The sequence below is a fragment of the Saccopteryx bilineata genome, chromosome 2 (assembly GCF_036850765.1).
Source record: "Saccopteryx bilineata isolate mSacBil1 chromosome 2, mSacBil1_pri_phased_curated, whole genome shotgun sequence".
Taxonomy (NCBI): Eukaryota; Metazoa; Chordata; class Mammalia; order Chiroptera; family Emballonuridae; genus Saccopteryx; species Saccopteryx bilineata.
The window spans coordinates 143,060,748-143,068,898 of NC_089491.1; positions in this window are offsets into that span (position 1 = coordinate 143,060,748).

Consider the following 8,151-nt stretch of genomic DNA (forward strand, 5'->3'; position numbering starts at 1 on the left):
TTAAGAAGAGCTGTATCTGAAAAATTAAAGTTCCACCCACTAGTATTTGGTTTTCAAAACTATCAGTTAAGAAAACCAATATATGCCCTGGTCAGTTGGCTCAGTGGTAGAGGATCAACCCAGTATGTGGATGCCCTGGGTTCAATCTCCAGCCAGGGCACACAGGAGAAGCAACCATCTACTTCTCTACCCCTCCCCCACTCTCTTTCTCTCTTCCCCTACTGCAATCATGACTCAATTGCAGTTTGAGTGCATTGACCCCAGGCACTGAGGATGGCTCTGTGGAGCTCCTGTCTCAGGTGCTAAAAATAGCTCAGTTGGGAGCATGCCACCAGATGGGCAGAGCATCAGCTCCAGATGGGGATTGCCAGGTGGATCCCTGTGAGGGCACATGTGGGAGTCTGTCTCTCTATCTCACTTAGAAAAAAAATTTCTTTTAATAAAATTTTTAAAAAAAGGAAACAAATATTACTCTTTTTACATATCAAGCATCTCCTTATCACTTTACCACATGCATCTTTTTTGACTACAATTTTCATCTGCTCACAAACTCTTCAACTCAAGTTAAGCCACTTGCAGAATGTGCACAGAAACACATGGCAGAGCGATCTGGACGCTGTGTATCAATCTTTTACCTCCTGCAGAGAGAGAGGGCAGGCCCCCTCACAGCCATTTCCTCCTGAGAAAACGTTTTAAGCACTTACCATATCCTAATCAGTCAGGCCTCTTTGGCCATGGGGAAAAAAGGCACAGCATTAATAATTACTATGGAGTGCCTTGGGTAATTACAGGACTGCTGTACTTTCACCAGAATAGAACTCCTAATTTTCTCAAAAGCCTAACCTTATTAAATCACAAATGGTTACCAAAGAAATTACACCAAGTGGCAAAACCTTAGACTGTTGAAATGTAAAAGAGCTACAATTTTTTTTTTTTTTTTTTTTTTTTTTTACAGAGACAGAGAGAGAGTCAGAGAGAGGGATAGACAGGGAGAGACAGACAGGAACGGAGAGATGAGAAGCATCAATCATTAGTTTTTCATTGCGCATTGCAACACCTTAGTTGTTCATTGACTGCTTTCTCATATGTGCCTTGACCGCGGGCCTTCAGCAGACTGAGTAACCCCTTGCTTGAGCCAGTGACCTTGGGTCCAAGCTGGTGAGCTTTTGCTCAAACCAGATGAGCCCGCGCTCAAGCTGGGACCTCAGGGTCTCGAACCTGGGTCCTCGGCATCCCAGTCCAACGCTCTATCCACTGCACCACCACCTGGTCAGGCCAAAAAAATTTTGTAACCAAAAAAAAAAATAGCCTTGAGACTCTGGATCTTCTGTTGCTGCAGAGTACTCTTAGCATGTCTGTACCGCTCAACCCGACCGCAAGCAACGCTCTTTAATGCATTGTACATCGAGTTGTTGAAGAACACATCTAAAATTTGTGCTGGTTTACTTCTTTCTTTATAAAAAGTGATTACAGTTAAAATCCTATCTTTTGGCCCTGGCCGGTTGGCTCAGTGGTAGAACGTCGGCCTGGTGTGCAGAGGTCCCGGGCTCGATTCCCAGCCAGGGCACACAGGAGAAGTGCCCATCTGCTTCTCCACCCCTCCCCCTCTCCTTCCTCTCTGTCTCTCTCTTCCCCTCCCGCAGCAGAGGCTCCATTGGAGCAAAGATGGCCCGGGCGCTGGGGATGGCTCCTTGGCCTCTGCCCCAGGCGCTAGAGTGGCTCTGGTTGCAACAGAGCGACGCCCCGGAGGGGCAGAGCATCGCCCCTGGTGGGCAGAGCGTCGCCCCCTGGTGGGCGTGCCGGGTGGATCCCGGTTGGGCACATGCGGGAGTCTGTCTGACTGTCTCTCCCCGTTTCCAGCTTCGGAAAAATACAAAAACAAAACAAAACAAAAAAAATCCTATCTTTTGTTCATTTCATATTTTTTTCTGACTCTATATTATGCTCTATTAGTCAAAAAAAAAAAAAAGGAAAAGAAAAGAAAACCAGAAATCTTTAGATAGCTAAACAGTCACTCATTACCAACAATGTATAAATATAAGAAGATTCAAGCTTCCTTTGACAGCCACATCTATTGTCACACCTAGTAGAAATGTTCCTGATTTAACTGCTTTTTGGCTTAAATTGGCAAAACATTTGAAGCTGATTAGATGAAGAAAATTTTGTTCAACATTATGTCACTTAATACCTAGGAGGTACCAAGCTCTGTGCTAGATCTCTTACATATATTATTTTTTAACAACACCACAATCATGGACTTAGATACTATTTTTCTAAATTTCAGAGGAGTAACTGAAACTTGGAAATAAAACAGACTCCTCTAGCCCTTCCCTTGTTTTTCAAGGTGGGGGATCACAGATCAGCAGCACTGGCATTTTGAGGAGCTTATTAGAAATGAGAAATTTTAAGCCCCACTACAGACCTACTGAGTCTTAATCTGCATTCCCAGGTGATTTGTGTATGTGTTAAATTTTGAGAGGCCTGTTCTACCTCAAACACATGGTAGATGACTGAGACAAAACCTAATCCAGGTATGTGTGTCTCCAAAGCCTGTGTTTTTTCTCTCTAGGCCCCACAGCCCCTCTAAGGACCATTTTAATGGTGTCAGCGTTCTTGCTCTCCACTTCTACTAGAAGCTGCTTCTTGGAAGAGAGCTGAAGGAGTCTAGTACGTTTCCATCAAGTCCCAGGGGCTTTGAGCTCCTTGTGTAAGAAACTTAAAAGCTCGCCCCACTTGCTGTGCTCAGACCCTCTGTTCTGATTTCCTTGGGGAAAGTACAGAAGAGCTTTCAGATCCCACTTCCTGTTGCGCAGCAGCATCTGAAGAGGACAGATGAGCATCCTTATAACCCCTCCGAAAGCCTGAAACGTGGTTCACCATGTTTAGATCTTTAGGTTTGTTCTTTTCAGTTTTGCTTTCCTTGTCACTATTGTTCAGTGAGAACTGAATCACTGCACATGCAAATAGCTGTAATTGCTTAGGAAATGTAAATAAAGAACTATAATCACCCAAACTAAATGGTGAAAAACAGTTTCACAAGAAAAAACTCTTTATTTGCATAAAAATGTTCATTTCTCCGTTCTATGACCATAAAGTCTTAAATCTTGCAGTAGCTGTCACTTAATTTGATTAGTTGTGAAAATAGCAAAATTTGGAGAAATAAGAAGCTTATCAGGCCTAACAGTCAATCACACAAACTTAAGCATGCATAGAGTCATGCTTAATAAGCATGCAAGAGTCATCTGCAATATAATATTGAGAAGCATTAAGTTTCTGCTCTAGCCTCTTCTCTAAAAACAGAATCATTCCTTATCCAAAAGATATGTGTTGAAGCATGCTCACTATGGAGAAACCAAACTGAATACAAGTAAGAAACTTTCCTTTCTTAAAGCAAACTCAGCAAAAGTGAAAGTAAAGATACATTATGTAGATATTTGGAACAAAGAAAATGTATTGTAGATGATTAGGAAGAAAACATCAATTCAAAAAATAAGCATATAATGTGAAAATGACATTTCTCTATCCAGTTGTTCATACAATTTTAGGGAACCAGTTAATGATAACCCATTGAATAAATCAGAATAGATTAAATAAAAATGTGGGGTTTTTTTTCTAATATGGAACAAGATATGGGCTAAGATTACATTAGATCTAAGATTAAAAAACATTATTGTCCAGATTCTGAGAATACTGAATATGTATCTGAATGGGACATGGGAAACACAATTTAAGGTTTGACACTTATTTACAATATTGATTGGTCTTTAGATGATATTTTCTTTTCCAACTTGATTCCTCAAATTCCCGTTTCCAAATGAGGGCTATACCTTCAAGGTTGGAGTTATGACCCCCTCTTCTAAATTACACCAGTCAGCTGCATGCATGGGACCTGGAATTCAAGGCTGGGTTCCCTGGTGGGAACAACACTGTCAACGACTCAGAAAGACTGGACTCTGAACATAGCAGTTTCAGAATACCAGTTTATATCACTGTGCTTTTCTATTTGTGTGTATACAGAGTGATCTGGGACCCCTGCAAAAAATCTAAGTAAGCCTAGAACACCTAGTTTCAATAAGTAAGTACAAAGTACACGTCCTAAAAAATAAGGTGTTGTGATATGGTTTAATTGGCATTTTTTGTTTCTATCTTAATGGAACATAAATATGCATGTTACAATTCATTGCATTTTGATTTTGATGCAAGGTGATTAAAGGAAGGACTATCTCCCAGAATTGTGAAAGGACAAACACAGTACTTGGTGTGTGGAGTGCTAAACAAATATTAGTAATTATTAGTGGGTTTTTTTATGGAAATTATATAAATTAAAGGATTGCTTGAAGTTGTATTCCCTTGCAATCTTATAATTGATTTTATGGTACTGAGACCTCTTTAATTAATTTGACTGTCATGATTCTTTTAAAAATCTGTCCACAAATTCTTTGATATGCCTCCCTTCAAATGTTGGCTTACTTAGTGACTGGCTTCTGTGAATGAAATGTGGCAGAAGTGACAGTCTGTGACTTGCAAGCTAAATCACAGAAAGCACTGTGGTCCCCTCTTTCTCTCTCTCTCTCTCTCTCTCTCTCTCTCTCTCTTTCATCACTTGCCCTTGGAACACTGCTACCATGTCATGTGAACATGACAGCAGTCCTTGAGGTCCATGTAGTGAGGAACTGGGGCTTCCTGACAATAGTCATGTGAATGAGCCATTTTGGAAGTAAATCCACCAAGCCCAGTCAAGTCTCAGATGACTGCAGTCCTGTCCAATGTCTTGACTGTAACCTCATGAGATACTGAGTCAGACCACCAGAGAAGCCTCTCCCAGATTCCTGATTCTCAGAAACTGCATGATGTAATAAATGTTCAGTTTTTTGAAGCAGCCTAGGTTTGAGGGTAATATGCTTTACAGCAAGAAATAACTAATACAATTGTTTTATTCCCTTTATATCAAAATGGGAAAGAAAAGTATCTGGCATCATTAAACTGACATTTATGTTTAAAGGGGTTGACTGCATTTTATAGATATAGCATACCCATGAAAATGAGTGTTACTACTAAATCTTTTACTCAAGAAATATACTATACATCTTGTGAGTCTTAACTTTTCCATTTTGAATAGAAGCCTAGATCTCCCTGGTTTCTTCTTGCAAAGACATAAACTAATCTCTCTTCCATAGCTGATATTTCAGACAATTCATAAAGTAACAAATACCATCAATCCTTTTCACAATCTCAAACTGCCCTTCAGAATATTCACTTAGCTCATTTATTATTTTCATAATCTTGTCTTTGAATATTTCTCAGTTTTCCACCTTACCAACAAATGCTTACAGGTGAGGAGGGAGCCCCTGCAGACCCTTTAACCCCTCTTCTCCCTCTCCAGCCAAGGTCAGCTCTGGGCTCACCTGAGTAGCTGACTACATCCCTATGACTCACACCCTCAAAATATTTAAGCCAAGAAAACACAACGATGACAGCAACTGCAATGAAATGGGCGATAAACCAGAGCACTCACTGCCACTACCTCAGAGACATACTGCAGCTCAATTTGAAAAAAACACCCCATCCATGTGTTTTGAACGAAGAGGGTAGACAGGAACACACGTCTCCTACATCTTTATCAGGTGGATTTGTCCCTCACATTTGTTGCTTCTCCTTCTCACTGTCTGACTGATTGTCACCTTAATGAGACCAACTTAGAGGTCAGACCTTCAGCCAGAATCTTGAGGTCAAGTCAGCACCCAAGTGGCGAAAACTGCAATGCAGCGTGCTGGCTTCCTGGACTCTGGATGAGAGTTTGAGGCTGTAGACAGCTGAGACAGGAGAACAGGAGAGATATGTATATTTCATAACTGGGCTGTTAAATGGTACAGACCCAGGAACATATACATTACATACAGGGGTCCTTGGGTGATATAGTCTCGACATAACAACATTTCAAGTTTACATCGCTCACTCCCATAAAAACTTTAAAAAATTGAGATGTGAGTGTTTCGGCTTATGTCATTAGTGTCGTACTTATGGACTATGTGGGTGAACTGGTTTGGTTATGCAGGGCAGAAGAACACGCAGTAATGCGGCATATGAGTGAGGGAGTTGGTGTCCCCTAGTATGCTTACCTATGCCATTTTGGACTGTTAAAAGTGCAACTGTGCGTTTGTGTTAGACTAGGGTGTGTTTCAACTTATACCAAAATTTGTATTATGTCACTGTCGTAGGAAGGGAACTGTGTTGTAACCTGAGGACCCCCTGAATTAGAAAACTGTGACCCAGAGAGGTCTAATGGCTCACAAAATGTCACAAGCTGCCTAGTGGGGACCTACCTTAAGGATATACCTCTGATTCCTGAGCCAGGGCACTTCCTACAGCATAGCTATCTCAAACAGTTTTCATAGACCTATTTTATTGATTTGGGTTTGCTTCTTTTATTTTATTGAAAGAACAACAGATTCACATGGAAAACAATTATATATATATATATATATATGATCCCATTTATATAAAATTTTAAAACAAAACTAAATTATATTTTAAGGTTTCCTATACAACAGACTTATAAAAATATGGATGAGGAAAAGTCTACCAACTTCGAAATGCTGGTAGCTATGGAAAATGGTACCAAAAAAGGAGTTATAAAGAGCTTTAATTGTTTCAATAACATGATATATGCTGAAAGAAAAAAAAAGATTTGAAGCAAATATGGCCCCCCAATCCCTTTTTCTATTTGGGGAGTTCATTTTCTTTATAATATGCTTTATATGTCTCTGTATATTATAAATATTTCTTGATTAAAAGAAAACATATTTTAGTTATATACAATAAAAGAACATGTTCCCCCTCCTCTAGACCTCACTGCCCTTCCTCAAATGTAATCTCTAATTAAGTTTCTTATATATTTTTACAGACATGTTCTTGGCATAAATTCCCTTAAAAGCATGCAAATGGGATCATAATATATACAGTTCTTTATTTTGCCTTTTTTCACTTAAGCAGCACATCTTGCAGATTTCTCCATTTATGACCTTGTCTCACTTCAAAATATGCAATTAAATTGATGAATCTAAATTTAATCTGTGTATTTTATCTGAAGTCCTGCTACTCAAAGTCTGGTCTCCCTGACTAGCAATATCTATGACTAGTTTGTTAGAAATGCAGAATCTGCATTTTAATAGATCTCCAGGTGACTCCTATGATAAGTGAAGTTTGAGGACTAATGTAAATAATGGAACATGCCCAGTGACCTCTCTTGAAAGAATCCAGAATATTTATATAATATATACTTTATTAAAAACCTGTTTATTTTTAAAGAAAGGTTATTCTATGTAATATAACTAAAATACAGCCTCAGTAGATAAGAAACTCAAGTGTAACAAACATGGCTGCAGATTAAACACAATAAAAGTGAGTAGACAATGATTAAGAGATAATTACTAACCCTGGCCGGTTGGCTCAGTGGTAGAGCGTTGGCCTGGCGTGCAGGAGTCATGGGTTTGATTCCCGGCCAGAGCACACAGGAGAAGCGCCCATCTGCTTCTCCACCCCTCCCCCTCTCCTTCCTCTCTGTCTCTCTCTTCCCCTCCCGCAGCAAGGCTCCATTGGAGCAAAGATGGCCCGGGCGCTGGGGATGGCTCCTTGGCCTCTGCCCCAGGCGCTACAGTGGCTCTGGTTGTGACAGAGCGATGCCCCGGAGGGGCTGAGCATCGCCCCCTGGTGGGCAGAGCATCGCCCCTGGTGGGCGTGCCAGATGGATCCCGGTCGGGCGCATGCAGGAGTCTGTCTGACTGTCTCTCCCCATTTCTAGCTTCAGAAAAATACCAAAAAAAATAATAATAATAAAGAGATAATTACTAAAATTTCTTCACAGTTGTCTTCTGCTGAGTCTATTTGTTGGCTTGCCAGTTTTAGAAAAGTAATGAACAATAGTTCAGCTTTGTGAGGCTTTGAAATATTACCATAGAAACAAAGCAAACCAACAAACTAGGCTTGCAAAGTACCTCAGAAATAATAAAATATTATAGTTCATCATGTGGGTAAAACCAAGGAAATGAAAATCAAGAGCAATTTTTCTTTTTCTGATGCCAATCATAGTGCACTTCTCATACCTAATTTCCCAGGATGGAAGAAAAATACTTTTCATGCAAATATGTTTCA